The sequence below is a fragment of the Mustela nivalis genome, assembly GCF_964662115.1.
Source record: "Mustela nivalis genome assembly, chromosome: 2".
Lineage (NCBI taxonomy): Eukaryota > Metazoa > Chordata > Mammalia > Carnivora > Mustelidae > Mustela > Mustela nivalis.
Window position 1 is genome coordinate 169,738,142 of NC_139021.1, and position 25,319 is coordinate 169,763,460.

At 36.9% G+C, this 25,319-nt stretch overlaps 1 protein-coding gene and 1 pseudogene across 23 annotated transcripts in view; one reads left to right on the top strand and one right to left on the bottom strand.

Moving 5' to 3' along the window:
• Nucleotides 1-25,319, top strand: part of VTI1A (vesicle transport through interaction with t-SNAREs 1A) — a 350,305-nt gene that overhangs the window by 45,512 nt on the left and 279,474 nt on the right. The window lies entirely within an intron of this gene.
• On the bottom strand, nucleotides 7,788-9,730 carry LOC309858761 (lysine-rich nucleolar protein 1 pseudogene; annotated as a pseudogene). Its single transcript has one exon. The product of its transcript is annotated as a lysine-rich nucleolar protein 1 pseudogene (transcript).

Genomic DNA, 25,319 nt, shown 5'->3' on the forward strand with positions numbered 1-25,319 from the left:
ACTCTTGATTTTGGCTCAGGTCATGATCTCAGGGTTGTGGGATCGAGCTCCATGTCAGGCTCTGCACTAGTGTGGGGTCTGCTTGAGTTTTTCTTCTCTCCCTGTCCCTGCCTTTTTCTCCCTCTTTCTCTCTCTTAAAAAAAAAAAAAAAAAAAAAAAAAAAAAAAAAAAAAAAGAATATTAGCTCAATAATGGACCATCTGCCAGTGGTCAGTCTCGTTGAAGAGAATAATTTATCAAAGCCTTTTTTTCTGTACCTTAATAAAAAATTTTTTTCTAAACTCTTAGTTTTGAAAGTTTTCAAGTATAGAGAAGAGTTGAAAGAAGAGTACCATAATCCCGTTTTCCTCTTTTTAAATTTAGTAACTAAATATTTTGCTTCACTTGCTTCCTCTGTCTCTTTCACAGAGAGATTCCTCAATTTGTTTAATCTAGGAATACTAGGAATATTTCTCAAGAAGGAATCAAAGATAAACTCCCAAGTTTCTAGCTTTAATAATTAGGTCTTTCAGTGGGTGACACTACCTACTGAGTTGGGGAAGACTAGTGTAGGATAAGTCATTTCTTGTTTGTTTGTTTAGTGGGGGAATGGTTTTGAGAATCAATAATTCATTCTCAGATGTTTTAAACTTGAAATACCTATGAGACATCCCAGTGGGGAAATTAAATAGTCACTTGGAAATACCAAGTTTGATTTCAGAGGAGAAATTGAGTTAGATCTATTTTGACATCAGCATTAGATAGTATTTAAGCTTTAGAAATAAATGAAAATACTTAAGGGAGAAGAGAGTGAAGGAAGAGGGTTCTTGACCAAGCTCACAGGAATTATAGCATTTAGAGCTAAAATAGAGAATGATTTGAATTGAATTAGAAAAAAAAAAAAAAAGGCCCAGCTGGTGAGATAGAAGTAAAGCCAGATCATTTCTACAGAAGAGACTATTTAAAGAATGAGCACATTTCAACCAAATTGAATACTGTTGAGAAGTTGAGTAAAAGGAGACATAAAAGAGTGCCCACTAGATTGTCAGCATGACAGTCACTGTTGACCTTGAAAGAACTTGTAGCTTGAGTAGCAAGAACTAAGATTCCATAAATCCCTTTAAATCCTGACTTGGTCACTCTCAACCATGATCATTGAAATGTTTGTGTATGAAGATCATTAAAGTAAAATTGTTGCTCTCTTAAACAAATTCAGTTTTCATTTCACTTAAACAGATATTTATTAGCTACTAATTTTAAGTTTTTAAATGATCATGATAATGAGGTTGTGTTCTGCTAAAATGGACAGTACAATTTTCTGGTCCATATGATCTTGGCTGTGCCTCTAACAAAGAACTGTTTCAGCTAAGAACATAAGTTATTACGAATGTTTGGGCAGACCATTTATATGGTCATAACCATATAAAATTTTTTAGAAATTATTTATATTCTTTTTTTCCAACCCATGCAGCTGCCAGTTGGACCAATGCTTAAAACAAGTGGCTTTAATTTGCAACGACGTGGATGGAACTAGAAGGTATCATGCTTAGAGAAATAAGTCAAGCGGAGAAAGACAACTATCATATGATCTCCCTGATATGAGGAAGTGGAGATGCAACATGGGGGGTTAAGGGGGTAGGAGAAGAATAAATGAAACAAGATGGGATTGGGAGGGAGACAAACCATAGGTGACTCTTAATCTCACAAAACAAACTGAGGGTTGCTGGGGGGAGGGGGGTTGGGAGAAGGGGGGTGGGATTATGGAAATGGGGGAGGGTATGTGCTATGGTGAGTGCTGTGAAGTATGTAAACCTGGCGATTCACAGACCTGTACCCCTGGGGATAAAAATATATGTTTATTAAAAAAAAAAAAAAAAAAAAGTGGCTTTAAAAATTAAAAAACAAAAACAAGAAAATCCCACCACAACACAAAACATGTTGGCTATTCCTTCTTCAACAATGGAGGAAGGGGCTAGTCGAAGAAAGAAAACATTTGAGTAAATGTGATTGGATTCATTATAGAAAGTGATTTACCTTAGATGCTTTGCCTGGTTTTATGTTCTTACTGACACTTACTAACTGTTGGAACTTGAACTATTTACTTATTTCATCTCTGTCTCAGTTTTCATATCTGCAAAGTGGGAATAACAATAGTGTCTACCTCGGGATTGTTGTGAAGAGTGAATTCACACACACACACACACACACACACACACACACAGCTGTTAGGATAATGTTTGATACCTAATAAGCTCAAAAAATATATTAGCTACTATTTTTTTTAAATAGATGTTTTAGTTACTATTTTTTTAAAATTAGGTGTGTTTTTAAATAACATTTACTCAATTCCAGAGTAAAGCATAATCTAGATTAGGCCAAAATCCCCAAGAAAAACAATTTCTCTGGCATGAAACTTTGCTCAGTTGTAAACCCACAAGTCACGTGTTTGCCCAGTGTAGTAGTACTGTTTAATTATTGATTTCACAGTAGTTCACCAGTTGTATTTTCTAGCTCTGGAAAATAAGTCTAGATGAATATGTAAGTAGGTTAGAGTTTATTGCTAATATAGAGTCTCACATAAACTAGTGCCAGTTATGATTTTTTCTTAAAAGATTTTATTTATTTATTTGTCAGAGAAAATACAAAGCAGGAGGAGTGGCAGGCACAGGGAGAAGCAGACTCTCCAAAGAGCCTCTGGCAAAGAGCCAAATGCAGGACTTGATTCCAGGGTCCTGGGATCATGACCTGAGCCCAAGGCAGATGCTTAACGGACTGAGCCATCCATGTGTCCATAGTGCCAGTTTTTATATATAAAAAAATGTGAAAGATATTTGATTATCCTCTCCTAAAATTTGTGGTTCTTAAACCAAGAAATCAGGCATAATTTTCAGTCATTGTTTATATTAAATATCATAAAATAATATAATTGATCATCAGTAATTTCCAGTATGGTTCAGAACATTTGGTGTTACTTGGTACGTCCTTCCTCCACTGGATTATGTACTGTGTATAAATGCTCTCTGTCCAGGCATTCAGAGTGAACTTGAGTTTTAGCTGAAACTAAAACTTTGTCAACAGCGCAACTGGATTTATACTACCAAAGAACTGCTCTATTTCATTAGACCATAATTTGCATTTTTGTCATCTGTAGGGGGAAGGGGTTAAGTTATTCTTAAAGAGCCTTATAATTCTGAAGTGCTATTATTGGATGATTTATAGAATGTTAATAATACTGATACTTTCAGGCGCCTGCGTGGCTCAGTGGGTTAAGCCTCGGCCTTCGACTCGGGTCATGATCTCAGGGCTCTGGGATTGAGTCCTGCATCGGGCTCTCTGCTTGGCGGGGAGACTGCTTCCTCCTCTCTCTCTGCCTGCCTCTCTGCCTACTTGTGATCTCTCTCTCTCTCTCTCTCTGTCAAATAAATAAATAAATAAAATCTTTAAAAAAAATAATACTGATACTTTATTCTATAAGATTGTTTGAGGTGGTTTATTTTGCTTGAAAATGGGTACTTTCCTTCTTGATTTACCTGCAGGATCCAAGCACTCATTAAATAACCTCAGCACCACCACTACCACCATCACCAATGAAGGCAGTACTTTCATTAAATGCTCTTTTTAGAGAAAATAATAAAATGTGCTGCTACTAGGGGAGCAAAATGACTAATTTACAAATATACTTAAACCAGACAGAAAAGAACAAATAAAGCTTGTGGGATGTATTCATCCCAATTGGCTATCTTTTGAGTTTATTCACATCAGGTCAAGTCAAATAAAGATTGAGTAGACCTCTGTTTGCAGTTGGAGTTTTGACTAGCACTTCGTTCTCTCATGTGACTTCCAAGGGCTATTAGATATTCAGATGAACAATTTTCTTAGGAATGCTGTTGCTTCAAGTGGTAGGTGTTCTATTCAGGTAGCCTGTCACTTTAACAAATGTCTTCTTTCCTAAGCGTCCCTATCTGAATTATTCTATTTTTCACCACAGGGACTAAAATGTTATCCAGTCGAGTTTTGTCCAAAGAGAATGGGATGGACATGGTGGTACAATCAATCATTCATCTGCTAGATGTCAGGAAAAATTTAAAGTAAATGAAGAAATAACCAACTTTTGGGGCAGGTGGTTTTATCTTGTCTCTTATACTGTGTAAATATTCCAACATTTAGAGAAAAGGAGATATTGATTTTAAAAATATGTATAAGGAAAATTTGGGGTGCGTTTTTTTTATATTGTATTGCTTCCATCTATGATAGATATATCTCTGAAAATTTTTTGCTAAAGTCACACGTGACCCCTGTTTCTGAGGTCCCTTTCTTTTTTATCATACTTGTATTCCTTCTACATAGCATTTGATTCACTGCCATCTTTTTTATTTTTAAGGATTTTATTTATTTATTTGAGAGAGAGTGAGCACAAGGAGAAAGAGGGGCAGAGGGAGAGTGAGAAAAAGTGCTCCATCCCAGGACCCTGAAATTATGACCCGAGCCAAAGTCAGATGCTTAGCTGACTGAGCTACCCAGGCACCCTTACTCCCATTTTCTTGAAACTAATTTCTTTGATACCATGCTTGCTTGGTTTCTTCCTATCTTCTTCACTGGATTTTCTTTTCCTGTGCTCCCCTTAATTTGGGGGGTTTGCAGATCACTGATGTCTTGACTTGTCATCCCTCTGTTCTCTCTGTTAATTTTATATATACCCATGGCTTCTACTAATGCCTATGCACCGATGACTTCAAAATCATGTCTCTAGCCCATATTTTCAACATCGCACACTGTACCATTTTTTTTCAATTATCTATTGCATGTGTTCCTTTTTTACAGATGTTCAGATACAATGTTCCAACCTGAACTCATTAAACTTATTATCTTTCCTCCAAAATCTGTTTCTCTTCCTGCCTTCATTTTACTGGCTAATGCGTATATTGGTTATGCTGGTTAGTATACCATCTACTCATTTACCTACATGAGAACCATGGGAGACACTTCATACTTGTTTCTTGGCCTTGACTTCACAGCTAATTGTCACTAAGTCCCATGGATTCCACCTCAACAGTCTCTCTCCCCTCTGTCCTCACTCTTCTATTCATTGAGGACCACATAGTCTCTCTCTTAACTTTTAAGATCAAGCCTGAAATATCTGCCTTTACTCTAGTCCTTCTCTGGACTATTTTCCACTTGAGTGTAGAGGAAACTTTCTAAAAATGTAAATCTGATTAGATCAAACTTCTGATTTGTGTGTGTGTGTGTGTGTGTGTGTGTGTGTTCTTTTCCACACTCTCTCTTTCTCACCTTCTTTTTTTCCTTCCTTTCTTGCTGCTACTTCTCTCTCTCTCTCTTCCTCCCTCTCTCTCTCTCTCTCCCTCCCTCCCTTTCTTCCTTACCAGCTTCTTTGGTGACACTTTTTGATACCTATACTTTACAAATGTATTTAAACTAGAGAGAACAGAATAGCTGATTCTTATGGGATATATTCATCCCAGTGATTAACTGTGTTTTAGCTTATTCATATGGGGCTAAATTTAAATAAAGGTTGAGTAGACCTCTGTTTACAATTAGGATTTCGACCATCACTTTTTTCTTGATGTGACTTCCTAGAGGTATCATATATTCAGAAGGACAGTGTTGCTTCAACTGGTAGATATTCCTTTGGGTAGTCTGAATAGACACATTTTTTTGTGTCCCCCTCATAACCTTTTTCTAAAATTATTTTATTTTATTGTAATATGAACACTTAACCTGAGATTATCCTCTTACCAAATTTCTAAGTGTATCAATATTATGTTCACTATAGATACAGTGTCATACCAACTGGTCTCTAAAACTTCTTCATCTTGTTTAACTGAAACTTTTGCCAGTTGATTAGGAACTCTCCATCTTTCCTCTCTCCTGTCCCTGGCAACCACTATACCACTCTTTGATTCTTGCTTGACTAGTTTAGATAGCTCATATAAGGGGAAACGCACAGTATTTGTCTTTCTATGACTGGTTGATCTCACTTGGCTTAGCGTCCTCAAGATTCATCCATGTTGTCTCATAGGACAGAATTTCCTTCTCTTTTAAGGCTGACTAGTATTTCACTGCATGTATGTACCATATTTTCTTTATCCATTCATCTGCTGATAGGCATTAGGTTGTTTCTACATCTTGGCTATTGTGAATAGGGCTGCAGTGAATATGGGAATGCTAATACCTCTTCCATCTTCCTGAATTCAGTTATTGTGAATAAATACCCAGAATTGGGATTGCTGAACCATACGGTAGTTCTAGTTCCAGTTTTTTCAAGAAATCTCTGTCCTATTTTCCATAGTGGCTGTACATTTTTGCATTCCCACAAATAGTATGTAAGGGTTCCAGTTTCTCCATATCCTCTCCAACACTTATATTTTGTATTTTTGTTTTTAAAGATTTTATTTATTTATTTGAGAGAGAGAGAAAGCATGAGAAGGTGAAGGGTCAGAGAGAGAAGCAGACTCCCCACTGAGCAGGGAGACTGATGCGGGACTTGATTTGGGACTCCAGGATCACAACCTGAGCCGAAGGCAGTCACTCAACCAACTAAGCTACCCAGGTGCCCTTGTTTTTTTTTTTTTTTTAATAATAGCCATTTTGACAGATATGAGATATGATATCTCATGGTAGTTGTAATTTACATTTTTCTGATGACCTGTGACATTGAGCAACATTTCGCATAGCCTATGTGTATGTCTTCTTTGGAGTAATGTTTATTCATACTCAGCACATTTTTAAATAAGGTTATTATTATTATTTTTTTTTTTATTGAGCTTTTGGAGTTCCTTATACATTTTGGAGATTAATCCTTTTTCAGATATATGACTTGCAAATATTTTCTCCCATTCCACAGGTTACCTTTTCACTCTGTTGATTATTTCCTTTGTTAATATCTAAAATCATTGCCAGGATCAATTTCCCCCTGCGTTTTCTTTTTTATGTGTGTTTTGTGATTTCCGATCTTATATTTAGTCTTTAATCCATTTTGAGTTGGTTTTGTGTATGGTGTATAATAAGGGATCAATGTTATTATTTTGCTTGTGGAATATCCATTTCCTCAGCATCATTTGTTAAAGAGACTGTGCTTTCCCCGTTGTGTATTCTTGACACCCTTGTCAAAGATCGGTTGACCATATGTGTGTGGATCTATTCGAGGCTTTCTGTTATATTCCATTCGTCAATATGTCTATCTTTTTGTCAGCATCATACTGTTTTGTTTACTGTAGCTTTATATATATATATTTAGAAACCAAGAAATGTGATGTCTCCACTTTAATTTTTTCTCAAGATTGATTTGGCTATTTGTGGTCCTTTACAATTCCACATGAATTGTAGGATTGTTTTACTCTATTTCTGTAAAAAGTGCCATTAGGATTTTTCTTGGGTGAACCCGGGCAATTTTATTACTTCATCCCTGAACCTCAGTTTCCTCATTGGTAAGCTGAGGGTAGTAATAGCATCTATTTCATAATTATTAAGATTAAATACATTATTGCAAGGGAAACACATTAGTATGTACCTAGCATATACTAGGTACTCAACAAATTTAGTTATTTATGTATGCTGATGTCTTCAAACAGGGATGGAATGCTCAACACAGCAAATAGGTATTAGCCACTCACGTGTTCTCTGGCTTCTGACACATGAGCTTCCCTGACCCCAGTACGTCCAAGCACATGGGCATGGTTTTCCTTAATCTCTGCAGAGGATTAATTTGAGACAAGTGTCCGATAGCTTTCATCTGCATAACTGAATAATAAAAGCAATTTTGGCTGTTTTGAAGGATAAGACAGTAGAGTTTAATATTCAAACTTGATTGACTTGAAAGCACTCCTGTTGATATAAAAGATTTTGTCTGAGGTTGTGGAGAAGAAGCCAAGGCCAGTGTCCCCGTCATACTGCTGGCTCGTGGCCTGGTCATAGTCCAGCTGCAGATTCTGTGGCAGGGGGGTGGCCGCCCGCCGCCTTGTTGAGAGCCATGTTGGGCCTTCCAGTCAGGTTAATGAAGGGGCCCCATTTCTAAAACTACCCATAAGTTTGAGAAATGTCAGTTTTTGTTGCACATTTTCAAACCCAGGTGTATCTCACTGGCCAAACTGTGTTCTTGTCCCCTTCCCTCCTTCCAAAACTTCTGTCATGCCTGCCTCACACTCAGTCTCTTCTTGCAAGGCCTTTCACATCGCCTGGTGTCTGTGCGCCGTGTGGATGGCCTTTCATTTCCAGCACCATCTCTACGTCTGTGTCAGGCTCCTCTTCTCCTGGTTTTCCTGCTACCTCTGCTCTTTCCTCTTTTTTTTTTATTCCTCTTCAGAGCCAGCTTTTCAGTGCCTGGCTACTCTGCCTTTTCCTTGGACTTTGTTTTCTTCTTTGCCAGGGACTTGGGGTTGTGTCCTATTGGGAAGGATTCTGGAGCCTCAACCTTGACTGGCTTCTTCTTTTCCTCTCTACTGACTTAGAGAGCTCAAGGTACCCTAGGGAGTGTCTCCCCTCTGGTGACATTTTTTTCTTCTTCATCTTCACAGTGTATTCCCTGGGGCTTCCCTGCTTCCATTTCTGCCCTGAGGCTGCCTGCTCCTCACCATCGTTCCCCACCAAGCACCCTACAGAGCGCCCCCAAACTCACAGAACCAAGGGTTCCTGGCTGAGAAGGCTGCAGCCTCCTGGGCCTTTTTCTCCTTCTTGCCAACTCTGGTCACCCTCTCTTCCTGCCTGGGGTCCAGGAAGGTCTTCACTCTCAAGCCAGGGCACATTGTCAGAGGCCATAAGGACTTCATCTTCTATTTCTCCTCCCCACCTTGGAACTCAAAATGAACCAAGAAGCTGCTTCCTGGGGCTGGGCAGCTTCTCTCTCTGTTTAGCACATACCGTGGTATCAGGTTCTAAGTACTGCTCACAGAGGGTGCTGTGGCCCTTCTTTTTCTTCACTAGAGGCATTTCAGATACCTGCCCTAGGACCACACTCTTTGAGGGGGATGTGGCTCTTGTGGGACAGACCTCAGTGAAATAATTGTCACTGTTTAAAACTGAATATTGAGTCTCTGGTTCTTTGATCACCTTCTTCTTTTTCTCGGGGAGCCCAAGGCCCAGGTCTCTTTTGTGGGTTTTGGTAATCATTCCTATAGGCCAGTCTTTCCCACCTCCATGCAAAAGCCATTAGTAGGATTTTAATAGGAATTGCATTAGATCTGTAGATGACTTACGGTAGTAGAGACATTTAAAATATATTAATTTAAGACAACAAATGTTGGAGAGGTTGTAGAGAAAGGAGAACCCTCTTACAATGGGTAGGAATGCAAGTTGGTGCGGCCACTTTGGAAAACAGTGTGGAGGTTCCTCAAAAAATTAAAAATAGAGCGACCCTATGACCCAACAGTTGCACTACTGGGTATTTACCCCAAAGGTACAGATGTAGTGAAAAGAAGGGCCATATGTACCCCAATGTTTATAGCAGCAATGTCCACAATAGCCAAACTGTGGAAGGAGCTGAGATGCCCTTCACCAGATCAGTGGATAAAGAAGATATGGTCTGCATATACAATGGAATATTACTCAGCCATCAGAAAGGATGAATACCCACCATTTGCATCAGCATGGGTGGAACTGGAGGGGATTGTGCTAAGTGAAATAAGTCAAGCAGAGAAAGACAACTGAGAAAAACAGAGAAAAACAATCATATAGTTTCACTGATTTGTGGAACGTAAGGAATAGCATGGAGGACATTAGGAGAAAAAAGGGAAAAATGAAGGGATCAGATCAGAGGGAGAGATGAATCATGAGAGACTATGGACTCTGAGAAACAAACCGAGGGTTTTAGTGGCGTTGGGGGTGTGGGGATGGGTTAGCTCAGTGATGGGTATTAAGGAGGGCACGTATTGCATGGAGCACTGGGTGTTATATGCAAACAATGAATCATAGAACACTACATCAGAAACTAAGGATGTACTAACATACATAAAAAATACAAAAAAAAAAAACCCAAAATACAAAAATACAAAAAAAATACATAAAAAATAATTTAAAAATAAAAATATAGCAGATCAAACAAAATAAACAAACTATATTAATTCTTGGGGTGCTTGGGTGGCTCAGTTAATTGTTCGGCTCTTGATTTTAGCTCAGGTCATAATCTCAGGGTCGTTGAGACTGAATTCCGCTTGGGCTCTGTGCTGTGTATGAAATCTACTTAAGATTCTCTCTTTCCTTCTCCTTCTGTCCCTCCCTGCTCCCGGACTCAGCGTGTGTGCAGGTGTCCTCTCTCTTACTCTCTCAAAAGAAAAAAACACTATTTGTTTTCAATCTATGAACATGGGATGCCTCTCCATTTGTGTCTTCTTTAATTCCTTTCATCAGTGTTTTATAATTTTCAGGATTTTGCAGGATTTTATTATTTTATTTATTTATTTATTTTATTATTTTGGGTGCTATTATAAATGGGGTTCTTTTCCTAACTTCCTGTTTAGGTAGTTTGTTAGTGGATAGAAACACAACTGATTCCTGTATGTTGGTTTTATATCCTGCACCTTTACTGAATTATTAGTTCCAGAAGGTTTTTTTTTTTTCATGGAGCTTTTAGAATTTTATATTTATAACATCATGTTGTCTGTACACAGAGACAATTTTACTTCTTCCTTTGCAGTTTGGATTGCTTTTATTTCTTTTTCTTAACCTAACTACTCTGGCTAGGACTTCCAGTTCTATGTTGAGTTAAAGTGGTGAGAGTAGACACCCTTGCCTTTTTTCTGATCTTAGAGGAAAAGCCTGTGAGCTGTTCAGCTTTGAATTCTTGATTAACATTGTCAGGGCCTCTTAGGATGATCCCTTCCTCTGTTTTTTCTGACAGTTCTTCCCCTTTCACTCTTCGTCCAGACTTGTCAAAGTACCCCATTCTGTGGTGTCATGCGTCATGTTTTAGGCTTTAATTATGGTACATATTCTATTTCTTTGTTTTGCAATGGTTATCCTTTCTTCTTTTCCATTTGATAAACTACTCATGTAAACCCCAGGTCACACATCACCTTTGTAAAACCATTCTTGACCTGATCAAACCAGGCTAGTTCCTTCCTGCCTTCTACCGTACTAATACAAACCTCAATGTTATAGTCCAAGTTTATAAGTTTATACTTATTAACGTTATTTGTCTTAATGCCTACCTCACTGAGGAGTTCACACCAGGAATCTGCTTTATTAAAAATATAATACCTGGCATGTAGTCCTGTTAAAAAATGCTAAACAAATGCAGAAATGAATGGACAAATTGGTGAATGGTGCAGAATTCCATGCCTATAGTTTTATTTAGATTCGTTATCTTTTTTGAGCATGAGATTCTCAGTAAAACTTTGTGGCTTTATTAATCGAAATTTTTTTCTAAAAAAAATTAGTAGCAGTCCTTATTTTATGTCATCATGACATAGTCTAGTTTATAGTTAATTCAAATATTTCTGTTCTTCTATGTTAAGCTATTTTAAGAATTTTCCATCTTTCTATTCTCTCTTAAAGCAAATTCTAGATTATAGTTTTTAAAAGTCATTTACAAAAAAAGAGAGAGAAAATGAAAGAAGTAATAAATATTACTTCTAAAATTCTTTTCACTCCTGATCAATATTTTAACATACTTTTTAAAGAGTATTAATAGTCACATTTTTCAAAAATTCCATGATTTAATTCCTATTTGAAAACAAAAACTTTTTTGGGGGGAATAGCTATTCATCTTTTCCCCCAAGATCTAGAACTTTTATACCAAAAATTTACTTATATATTAAATAGTAAGATTTTTTTTTTTTTTTTAAGTTGGGGACTAGTAGCATCTTGTTTTCCAAAATAATGTCTTAAGGAAAATATAGCTTTCTTAAAGAGATATTGCATGAGTTTACAGTAGTATTGAGCATAGTTGTATGTGGGAACCTTTAAAGTAGATATTTACTCCATTTTCTATGATCTTAGGTTTTCCAACTTCTACAATTCTATATCCTCTTTGCTATTTTACAAATAAGCATAATGTGATTAGCCATTGTTGTAGTTAAGTAGCAAAATATACTAGAATCCTTAATCTTTTTTTTTAATCTAGTATACTTATTTTTTACCTGTCATGGATAAATTAGGGATTAGTATCTGTAGTTATATCTGTGGCCTCCAACTCAATTATCCTTACCAAAAATAAAAAGAGAGAGAGAGAGAGAAATGTTCCATACATCAAATGGAACTGAATGGTTAATCAATGTGATGTGATAAATGTGGGGTATTAGAAGGATGCCTGCATATGATTTTTACATGTGTTAAATTTCTGTGAACATGACTGCTGACCTATTATCATCAGATTGTGTATTTTTAGTTATTTTTCTTAAAGTGAGACTTGACTTGTATATAACTGTCTTCATTTTCTTCCCAACTCCTGCTTGTGATCAATAGCATGATCTTGTTTTATTAACATTGGCTCTAGTCCCTGGAACCACATGTCTACAACTTGCTCAGGAATAGGGAGATCTTGACCTTTTCAAGAAAGTATAAACTCTAATTTAAGTCTATGTGCTTTTTTTATTGGTAGCTTAGAATTAAACCTACTTATTTTGTTTCTTTTAACACAGCTAACTTGATTTCTTTCCCATTATTCTATTTCTAGTGTTGGTATCCTGCAAGCAACTAATTTTCATGTTTTTACAACTTGGTTCCTTAGGAACAAACAGAACAGAGTTTTTATGGAAGTTTGAAGTATGCTTTTAATTTAAATTGCCTTGGCTTTCTCTTATCCCTACAAGAAAGCAAACAAATTTTTGTGTTGCTTGTTGCTTTTCCTGAGAAGGGAGAGGATTCCCATTTGATAAGGTGATAATATTGTAATTCGTGAAACCTAAAATTAAAATTTTTGATATTGATCATCAAATGCTTTCTTTAAATAAATTTTCCAAGTTTTCTTCCACTAACAGAATCGTGGCTTGGAAGGAGACTTGAAGAGGACAGTCCTTATATTCATGTTCAATATATAATAATATAGTTACATTATAATAATATAATATTGTTTATATAATATAATGTTACATATATAATATAATAAAGTTTAATATCTTCTGGCCTGTTTGGTAGACATCATCTTTTATCACTTAATTGATTGGTTTTGAAAGTCTTATTTCTTGTGATCCATGTGAAATAGTGCATTTATATTGTTATGGATTGGGTTTTTAGTTACCATTTCTTATTTTACCCATTCACAAGAGTCTGATGTGCTGGATCTGCAGAGATTATGAATGGTAACATTTTCTGGATTACTTATCCCTTGGTACAGGGGCTAAAGTGCGATTGCACCCTGTGGCACGCTGTTCAGCATTCTGCCCAAGCCACTTGACTCAGTTGAGTCAGACATGGGGATTCCTGCTTTTTTCCCTTGGGAAACTTCTCTACGGTCCAGTTCTTCTTTTATTTTTAAAATTTTTTTAATTTTTCTTAATCTCATGCCTAAAATGTCCCCATTATTTAAACTATCCTTCAAAGTATTCATTAACAATTGCCAAAAAGTCCTAAAAATATAACCTGAAGGTTTTTGTTGCATTATTGGAAAACTTTTCCCCAGTAGATACTGGAGATTATGGTACTGATTAAAGATGATCATCATTTATACAGGAAAAATTCTCCCTCCCACTTCTCTTGCCCATCTCAGTTCCCCACTCCACTCTTCCCCAAATCCCTAACCTAGGTAACTGCTGTTACTAATTCTTTGTATATCTTTTCAGCTTTTCTTTACGTATATACAAGCAAATACAAAATGTACATTCTTCTCCCTCCCCCCCTTTAAATAACAAGACAACATAAGCTGTACGTACTATTTTGAACCTTGCTTTCTTCACTGTTCAATTGATCTTGGAGAGCAGTATGTAAAAAAGTCACGCATTCTATATATATACCTGAAGAGTGTTCCGTTGTATGAATGTACCAGATTTATTCAACCAATCCTATCGGTAGACGGTTTTTTTTTTTTTAAAGATTTTTTATTTATTTATTTGACAGAGAGAAATCACAAATAGTCAGAGAGGCAGGCAGAGAGAGAGAGAGAGGGAAGCAGGCTTCCTGCTGAGCAGAGAGCCCGATGCGGGACTCGATCCCAGGACCCTGAGATCATGACCTGAGCCGAAGGCAGCGGCTTAACCCACTGAGCCACCCAGGTGCCCCCGGTAGATGGTTTTTGATATTGCATGTAGTGCTGCACTGAATGACATTGAACTTTGTCATTTTTCATGCAAAGAAAAAAATAGAACTTCTTCTAAGAGTGTGTGCATTTATAATATTGATCGCCCTTCCACACTCGTCCTCGGTGGGGCATATCCCCATTGACACTTGCCATGGCCATGCACGAGACAACAGTTACTCACAAAATGAATTTTCACTTACAACATGAAGTATCAGACTTCTGGATTTTGGTCAAATGGATAGAAATAAAGGGGTAGCTTAATGTAGTTTTCATTAAACTTTTCTCATGAGTGAGATGGAATGTTTTTAGGAACTATTCTTTATTTTAAAAGATTTTATCTATTTGGCATAGGGAGACACAGCGAGAGAGGGATAGGGGGAGTGGGAGAAGGAGAAGCAGGCTTCCTGCCAAGCAGGCAGCCTGAAGTGGGCTCGATGTGGGGCTCGATCCCAGGATCCTGGGATCATGACCGGAGCTGAAGGCAGCCGCTTAATGACTGAGCCACCCAGGTGCCCCTTTCAGGAACTGTTTTTACCCTTTGTGAGTTTTGGGGGGGTTAGGGGACTGCTGATTGTTGCTCTTTTTCATATTAATGTCTAAGAATCCTTTGTACAACCATGCCTCATTTTATGGTGCTTCACAGATAACTGTGTTTTTTACAAATTGAAAGTTTGTGGTAACTCTGTTGAGCAACTCTGTTGATGCCATTTTTCTAACAGAATTTGCTCACTTTTTGGCTCTATGGCACATTTTGGTAATTCTCAATGCTATCTGAATATTTCAACCCTTTCACTATTATTATTTTTTATGATGATCTATGATCAATGATTATAACTTGCTGAAAGCTCAGACGATGGTTAGCGTTTTTTAGCAATATCTTTAAATTAAGGTATGTACATTTTTTTCTAGACACAAGGCTACTGCACACTTACTAGACTACAGTACAATATAAACATAACTTTTATATACACTGGAAAACCAAAAAATTAATTTTAATCGCTTTATATTGCAATGTTGGCTTTACTGTGGTGGTCTGGAACCAAACCCACAATGTCTACAAGGTATTAACTGGTATGTCTTGAAGTTTAACCCTTGTTCAAAATATAATTTGTTTTTTTTTTTTTTTTTACAGTTTGTAGTTTGTCTTTAAACTTTGTTAAATTGAACACTAAATTTATTCTCTCACTGTTCTATATTTTGCCATTCAAAAATACTTAACTTTTATATGGTCAAAATCATCTATCTTTTTTTTTTTTATAGATTTTATTTATCTATCTGACAGATAGAGATACAAGTACGCAGAGAGGCAGGCGGTGGGTGGGTGATGAGGGAAGCTCACCGCCCATCCAGGACCCTAGGACCATGATCTGAGCCAAAGGCAGAAGCCCTAACCCACTGAGCCACCCTGGCACCCCCAAATCATCTATCTTCTATGGTTCTGTCTTTAGAATCATAGTTAGAAAGGCCTTTTCACCTCAGGATTATAAATCAATTAAGGTAAAATTATTCCTGGTTGTTTTATCTTTTATGTTTTTACCTTAAATGGGAGCCTTTCTTCCATTACATCTTCTAACTGGTTGTCATTTGTATATATGAATTGTTTTCTGTATTTTACTATTTCAGCTTGCTCTCTTGTTATATTCACTTATAGTTTGCAATTTCAGTTGAGTCTCTTGAGTTTCTGAGATGTATAATTACATCATTTCTCAGTAGTGGTAGTTTTTGCTTTAATTCTAACTGTCTAATTATGTTTGCTAGTATTTTCAGTAAAATGTTAAGTAATAATAGTATTAGTGCTCACTTTGTTTTTTCCTGTGATGGAAAAACAGCTTTATTGAGGTATACTTGACATGTATATGACATGTATTTTACATATATGACTGTGTATATATATACTGTGCTTATTCTTTGTTCTTTTGCTCCTTACTTCTTGCCTTCTTTAGAATAAATCACACTTTCTAATATTACATTCTATCTCCTACATTAAATTTTTAAGAATACCTCTGTGGTATTTTTAAGTGGTTCCCGTAAGAGAGTACAGTATGTATCTTTAAGTTACTACACTCTGCTTTCAAACAATCTCATTTTACTTCATGGACAATGTTAAGACCTTCCATAGTAGAAATCCATCCCACCCTTTTTTGTTCCCTCCTTGTTTTACATTTTACTTCTATAAATGCCATGAGCCTTACGACATATACTTAGAAAAAGCCTTTTATATCCACTCAGATATTTACTTGTTGGAGCTCTTTTCTTCCCTCATGCAATTCACAATTTCCATTTGGTCGAAGAATTCATTTTAGCATATCCAGTTGGACAATTCTGCTGGTGATGAATTCTTTCCGCTTTTATCTATTTGGAGGGAGAAAGGCCTTTATTTCATCATCAGCTTTAAATAATATTTTCACTGGACATTGACTGTCTGACAGGTTTATTTTCCAACCTTTCTACACTGTAAAGATATAATTTTATTATCCTCTGGCCTCCATTGTTACTGGTGAGAAGGTCTTCTATAATTTATGCCATTTTTGCTCTCTATCTGTGACAAATATTCCCTTACCCTCTGGCTGCTTTTAAGATTTGCTATGTATCTTTGTGCTTCATCAGACAGTTTAATTATGTTGTACCTAGGTGTGGTTTCTTTGCAGCAGGTGTGAACTTGCCGGTGAATCATTGAGCTTGCTGGACCTATGGAATGATCTCTTTCATCAGTTTTATAAAGTTTTCAGTCATTATTTATTTAAATATTTCTTCTGCCCCATTCTCTCTATTTTCCTTTTTTGACTCCCAATTATAAATATGTTAGGTCATTTAATATCATTCCACAGTTCTTATATGCCTTGCTTTGCTTTTTTCTTTGTATCTTTTTTCTTTGTGTCTTTGTGTTTTGGTTTGGATACTTTTCATTGATCTCCTTTTAGGTTTATGGGTCCTTTTCTTTGCTGTTTCCAGTGTGCTCTTAAGTGATTTTAATCTCATTTTATTTACATTTTGATACCACATTCTTTGTGATATCATTTCTCTATATTTGGTTTATTTTTATAGTCTCTCTTTCTCTACTGAAAATCCCCATTTCTGCAATGTGTGTTGTCCATCTTTTCTACCATATCCCTTAGTATTTTTATCATAGTTATTTTAAAGTCCCTGTGTGATAATTCAAATACAAGGATCATCTCTGAGTGTGTGACCATGGGTCACATTTTCTTGCTTTTTCATGTGTCTTGTAATTTTTGATTGTGTGCTGGATATTTTACATAAAAGAGGAATAGAGAGCAAAGTAAGGAAGATTTTATCAAAAAATAGAACACACAAAACAAACACAAACACTCCCATTTCTTTCAGGCTTCTATGGAGGAGTGGCTGAGTCAGTCTGACCTATAATTGGGCTGTGTGTGGGCTCCTTTTTTTTGTAACTTCAGTTTAGTTCACATTTTGAGGCTGTAGTTAGGTTTTCCTTTCAGCAGAGCCTGAGCTTTGAGCTCTGGTGAGTTTCCAGAGATTTCATTCTGCTTTTCAACCAAGCCACCATCCTTTTGATTTGTGGGATCTCTTTCTCTGATTTACATCCCCATTGCTAACTTTTTGAGCCTCTAGGGAGTTGTCTTTGCTCTCCAGTCCTGATCTTGGCTTCTATACCTTTGGAGATTTCTCTCTGCTCCACCAAAGCTAAGCCTTAGGAAATTAGTGGGATTACACTCTTTGAAGACCCAGAATCCCTCAGAGTATTTTCTCTCAGCTCTACTGTTCACCTCTCCCACTTCATTCTTCGGTGGCTGAAATGGTGGAATGCCTCAGATAGGTTTCTATCAGCTATCTTGCCCCATCCTTAGCCTATAATAGCCAAGTATGTTAGTGTACCTTAGTTGGTTAGTAAACCTCATACCTCACGCTGTGGCTCAGGTTTGTTCAAATCCTAATGTATTACGCCAACGCTGATGCAGACTCTCAAGGTTTGTTAGAAGTTTGGCCGGTTTCTTTTTACCTATAACTGCAGAGGCTTATTCTGCTCCTCCAGGAATGAGAATAGCCATGGGCCTCTTCTTTATTATGGAATGCTCATGGATTTTCTGGAATGTTCCACTTGGGTGTCTTTGTGCCATCATCTCTCTTTCAGGTTTTAAAAATGATGATTTTGTCGCTTCTCCAGCTTGCATTGTTTGTTAAGGTGAAGGCAATGGTCTCTTGTAACCTTCTATAAGGAACTGAAGTCCGGTGTTATTCTTTATTTACCACTGCCTCTTCTACTTCTTTGGACAAATTATGTCTAGGAAAGCTTCTGCCAGTGGCCACTTAACACCTGTCCCTACATCCATTGTTTCAAACAGAGCACATGGATTTTATGCTTCAGATTGAGTCTCCCACCTTGAAGAGGTATATTTTGGCTGGTGCCTGTTGAGCTCAGCTATCGCTGAGACCTCTTAACCTTCATGTGTTTTCTCACCCTCTACCAAGTAGCTCTGCATGATCTCATCTGCTTTTGGACAGCTCCCCACATATTTTGGGATCCATGAATAATATCTGGTTTCTAGTTTTGCCAAGCATAGAATTCAGAATATATTTGTTCTTGTTTCTCACCTACCCACCCCACCCCAGAGGGGAAAGAGAGGGAAAATGGTGACTTAGGGGGAACCTGTTAACTTCTGCAACAGTGTTCTTATTGCAAGTCCCATGTAATTATTATAACAAAGTATATTTATTTTTCTTATGCAGATGTACAGACATAGACTTGGAAAGGTTAAACACCCTCTCTTCAGCCACACAGATAATAAATAGCAAAACTGGGATTTAAATCATAGTTAGTTCAACTCGTACTGTTAAATAATGTGCTGATAATGAAGCACATTATCTTTGAAGCTTCTCCCTCTCCCTCTGCTGCTCCCCCTGCTTGTGCTTTCTCTCACAGTCTTTTCTGCTCTCTGTGTCAAAAATAAATAAATAAATAAACAAATAAATAAAATCTTTAAAAAAAAAACCCAGCAAATATGTATTTTTACTGAAAAAATGGGAAACCCCATCATAAATGGTAAAAATTAACAGTTTTAGTTTCTGATTTTGACCATTTTGAGGAATGGTCTCATATTTTTAATTAACAATAATGATTATCTAATCAAGGTTTTGTTTCTCAGACATTAACCAATTGTAGAAAAATAGCTTATCAAAAGCCTCTACCTTCTTCCCCCACTAATCTTTTTACACTTTTTAATCATTTTAAACTTTTTATTTGGAAATAATCCCAAACTTTCAGAGAAATTTGAAGAATAGTACAAAGAACATACATACATAGATTCTTTCTTTTTTAAGATTTTATTTATTTATTTGAGTAAGATATAGAGAGTGACAGTGATCACAAGCAGGGGAGAAGGGTAGAGGGAGAAGCAGACTCCCCGCTGAGCCAGGAGCCCGCTGTAGGACTCGATCCCAGAACCCTGGGATCATGACCTGAGCCGAAGGCAGACGCTTCAATGACTAAGCCACCCATGCATGCCATACATATATTCTTTGACTAGATTTACTTGTTAGCATTTTGTTCCATTTGCTTTGTCATCTGTGCATGCTTTCTCTACTGATGTTTTACTCTCTACATATATGCCTGTTTTCTGAACCATTTGAAAATAAGTTGCGTTCATCATGCATCTGTTGATGTTTTTTAAATAATGTAATTTTATACCTTTCTTCAAGGTAAAAATGTTTTTTCTCAGATAGCACTATTATTCACTGAAATGTAGAGGCAACTTGAACTATTATATTTCACTGTGTTTTTGTCTTGTTATCTATTTTAACTACCATTCATGAGGTCCTTTTCATGCCTTGTGTCTGGAGTATATTATTTTTTCAGATTGTCCCTTAATAAAATCTGAAGATCTACACCCAGTACCTGTTGCCACAAAATATAATGTTACAGCTTCTTCAGGTGACATATTACAGAATTTTTGTGTACCAATTTCTTGTGACATAATTTTTGTTAAAGAAAACTCATTTTTAAATGTAAATATTTGTGTTTGAATACTCATACTAGTTAGATCTCTCTATTCAGCAAAATTACATGGTGTTTGACCTTTAAGTTTGTATATTTACTATTTCAGCTTGATGTGGATTCACAGGGCTGAATTTTCATGTTCAAGTCTAAGTTGGGATGTCACTGAAGGAGTAGCTGCATAAGTCCAGAATAAAGATGGAGTCTATAAAAAAGAGAATGAGATTCAAATCAGACAAAAATAATAGGAGAGAGTTAAACATACTGATGGACAGATTGAAATTATTTTCAAGTTGTGAAAATTTTATTACTGTGTTTTTACTGATTATCAAGATCTTTACTGTCTGAGGTTAAAACCAACTTTGAATAGATGAACACTGAATATTTTTCAAAATAGCCTGAGGTATGGAAGGGGTGTAACTATGGTGAAGTCATTTCTCTAAAGTTTTCAGTGGCTGTGGAAGACACAGAGCCAGAATCAAGTTAGGCTCAGGGGGAATGATGGTCTTACTACTCCAGTTGAGTATTTTGTGGGCAGAGGTACCACCTGTATTCCTGGAAGGACCAGAGTTCAGAGAACAAAGTAAAAATGCAGCACCATGTTGCCTTCTTCATGTAGCCACTGAATTTTGACCTGGAATTTTATCAGAAAGCCTCATTGTCCTCTGATAACATGTAATTCCTGTCTGTTAGTGGGTTGTTTTTTTTTTTCCTTGTGTGCTTATTAGTATTATGTAGACTGCATGTTTGCTTTATGTTAGGCCACTGCCAGAAAAACTAGACAGAACTAGTTTGGAGAATATTTTTCTTTCCATAGCACCCACACGCAGGATGTGCGATCTCTAGTAATTCTTACTCATTTGAAATACAGCAATTTGTTCCTGTCAGGAGAGGATAGGTTTGTTGTTTTAAATTGCCAGGTTTTGTTTTTGTTGGCGTGTTCCCCAATACAAATTGAATGGCTGACAAAAATCTATTTGTATGACAGTTCAATCTAGATAAGTGCCCTCTGTTGCCTAACGGTACAATTTGGGGTCTCAGAGATAAAAGCAAACTGAATGCCAGGCTTGTAGCAGAGCTTCTTCGTGCAGATAACAGAAGTAATCCATATTCCTGAGCTACACAAATCAGACAAACAAAGAAGAAATATGCATGCACATCATCTCGTTTGAAATGGTGGTCTTTTAGCGTCTACATAATAAAAAAAATGGGAATATCTGACTTAGGAGAACAAAAAAAATAGCTCATATGAGATATGCCTCTATTTGAAATTAAAGGGAAATGTGGTATTGACTTATAAAGTTGGAGAGAGGTTTGTTGCTTAGCATTTTCCCGTAGTATCCAGGTTTCCCCCGCTATCTGAAAGCGGAGTGTTCCTATGAAACCATCCGTAAGCCGAAATGACATAAAGCAAAGAAACAACGATCATTGTTATATGGAAAGTTGTTTTTTTTTTTTAAAACATCCCCAGACCCAAAGAACGACCTGTCTTAAGCTTTTCTGATACCTTAAGGAAGAGCTCGCTAATCGATACACAAAATAAATGGAGATAAAACACAGATGCTCACAGCCCCAGTTCAGAACTCTGGCAGCCTGATGCTGAGATGCTGTGTGCTGTTCCTGAGGGGGGCCCCTTTCACCACTCAGGGTGGGAGCTCTCTCCCCACTAGCTCACTGAAAAACAAATGTGGAATGTTATTTTCACTTTTCACCTTTTTTTGTAAAAGCAAAAATCCTCTTCAGATTTCCCATTAGCAAAAACAGGTACTGATGTAGGCCCTTAAGTGGAGGGCATAGTGTGTATCTTCCAAAAACAGGGTGTACCTATATTGGCTTTTGTCAAATGTGTTTGCTTTCTATTTTAACTATTTCTATTTCTCTATTCTGAAATAAGTTGTATCTTTACACAGTGATTCATTTGGGGCTTTGATATTCTGAGATTGGTTTGAAGGGGTCTCCTTTACTTCCTAAGATGAACTGAGAATTTGTACCTTTTGGCTAACCTCTGCCTTAAAACATGTCAGGCTTACCATACAGGTATCTCTCAAATATAATTCATATATAAAAAGAGGGATGAAATATGTGGTAGCAACAGTTATAGGAAAAGAATTGGGACTAGTTCATAAGGTAACAGACATCCTGGAAATATGGCTAAGAGGCCCAGTTGTAGATATTCTGAAAAAAAAAAAAATCCCTAGTTCTTGGTGATGTATTGGATTTGGAAATAATTTTTAGATTTTTATCTGGGGAGATTGTGTATGGTAAAACAATACATCCAACTAGGGAAAACAGAAGGAAGAGCCATATAAATAGAGAAAGAAAATGCCCCACTATGTCTGTGTTAAGCCTGAGATGCCTTCAGATTTTCTAAGGCACCCAGTAGGAATTATATTTGTAAGAATAATATGCAAAAAAACATGTCTTTGTCAACTTCTCGTTGGTAGTTAGAACAGTGAGTAAAAATAAGATCATTCAAATGAGGGAGAAGAGGTCTAGGAGGAAGACCCAGTCAGACTGAGAGAGAAGTTATAATGGAGGAGACTGAGAAGGAGAGATGAGAGGATGGGAGGAATTCCTAAGGAGGCTGGCACAGTAACTGCTAAGGAGAAAGTGGGCAGTGATGTCAAATGCCATCAAGAGGTCAAATGAGAAGAGGACTGAAAGGTGGCCACTGAAGCCAAAGTTGTACATTCTGAGCAACAAAATTTATATGATATAGTATTAGACTATAAGTCAAAGTGTAGAATAAATATCCTTAAGTCCATACTGATATCAATAAATGATTGGATCATGATTGAGTAGACTTCTTTTGAGTAGAAGAATGCCAAATGACTTATGAAGATACTCCTCCCTGGAAGAGATAGAGCATAACTAGCCACTTCTTAAATGTGGGCTGCACATAGTAAGTACAATACAGAAGGGGGAAAAGAGTAGCTTTTCAGTGGAGAAACATGATGAGCACTACCTCAAGCTACGTACCAAGGTCAACATCAGTAGTGATAGGTCATGTTGATAGTATGTACCTTGGATATGATCTGATGAAAATGGCATTTTACTTCTTTGGTCTTCCTCCAAAAAAATATATTACTGCAGTCTAGTCAGTAGAAGAACATCAGACAGATCCCAGTTGAAGGACATTCTACAAAAACACCTGACCAGTCTTCTTCAAAACTTTCAAAATCATCAAAAATAAGGACAGTCTGAGAAATTGTCATAGCCAAGAGGAGCCTAAGAACAGATGACTAGTAAATGTAACATGGAATCTTGGATGGCATCTGGAACAAAAAAAAGAGCATTAAGTATTAAGGAAAGCTGGAAAAAAGTATGTACTTTAGTTAATAATAATGTGTAATAATGGACTGTTGATTCATTAACTATGACAAGTGTACCATACTAAGGTAAAGTGTTAATAGGGGAACCTAAGTGTGGGTTACATGGGGACTCTACTACCTTTGTAACTTTTTAGTAAATCTTTAACTATTCTAAAACTTCCAAAAGTTTACTTAGAAAACATGGCCAATGATTTTGTTAACTAGGGAGATACTGGTGATCCTAAGGAGTCCTGTGGCATGACAGGAAAGCATCAAGTTTGTTTTAAGTTGAGAAGTGGCAGGGGCATGAGTAAGTGAGGTTAATGTTCCTGGGATACCCATTCAAGAAGCTTGGCCAGGAAGAGAAGGATAAAGAGGGGTTGGGGATTGGCTGGGCAGTATAGCACAGGCTGAAGTATATGAAGTTGGAATAGTTGAGAATGTTTATGTCCTTCAAGGAAAGAACCAGTAGAAAGTGATACACTGATGATATAAAAGAAACAACATTTAACTGATGAAGCAAAGCCCCCGAGTAGGCAGGATTTTATTGTCTTCAGCCGAAGATAGAGAGTCTTATAAGAAGAACATATTTGTGAATCAGGTATGAATATTCATAGTTATTATACGTTATAGTTTGGGGTCACCCAGATGGGGAAGTAATCTTCAGAATGTTTCCATAGAGCATTCGGGCTCAAAGAACTTAGTTTTACTGCCTAAGCATCACAGTTTTATTGGCTATATTCATAAACTATTAAAAGGCATCTCTGAACTATGAGAACCATAACCTCACTATAACACAGAACATACTATAATAAAGAATCTGTCACAATGTGCGTTCAAAAGCTAGTATTGGGGGGAAAATACTGTAAACATTGTTTGCCCATTAGATGGCTGGTTCCAATCTGAAATTGTAGAGTAAATATATAGGAAGTCACCAGATCCCATGGGCAAGAAGGCAGTTCTTAACCCATCTTAATAACCAGTGCGGCTTCTCTCCCGCCATGTGAGTAGATTATTGGTGCTTTATGGCAGAGCCTTTGAAGATTAATCTTGAAACATATCTAAGTTACACCCATAAGTGTGGTTGTGACTCACCCTCAGATCAGACGTTTTATTCTATGATATAAAACATTCTGCCTTAAGCATTCATCACCCTTGAACTTCCAATTTTATTATTGTCAAGATTCCAGATGTTGACAACAATGTATAAGTAAAGGCTTGTTTTTTGTTTGTTTATTTTGGAAGAGAGTGACAAGAAACAAAATCTGTAGACTATTCAAATTTATAGTTGATGATAAATTCCTAGAACCAGGTGAATGGTGCAGCTAAGCCTGCCCTGGGGACGGAGCAGTAGAATGGCCCCAGCCTGCCATGGTGGTTTGGTAAAATGAAAGGTGGCGTGTTTAAGTAAATAGAGCACTGATGTTGGGAAACGGATTCCATCCTTCTTCTGCCTAGTCTTTCCCAAGTGTGTGGCGTTGGGGAGATCACTCATCTGGCTTAGAACTCTTCATCTCTAAATATGAAAGGCTGGTCTAGACATTGCCTTATGTCCGTTCTGTTCTTTCTGAGATAGCTCGGTGTCAGTTACAGAATCATTGAGATCATTTGCTCTTGGATATCTAGATTACATGAAATTATGGCTATGGACAGATTTTCCATGAATGAGTGCTTTTCCTTCCTGATGCTAGGCAGATTACATGAGGATACCTACATACAACTTAATTATGTAATTCGTGTACTCTATTTCAGTAGTTCTTTTAAAAATACAAATAAAGCATCTGTTATATAGCATTCATCTATCAGAGTATCATTTTTCCAGTGGGAGTACATAGGGTATCTATATGTTATTATTGTCAAACAAAACTAT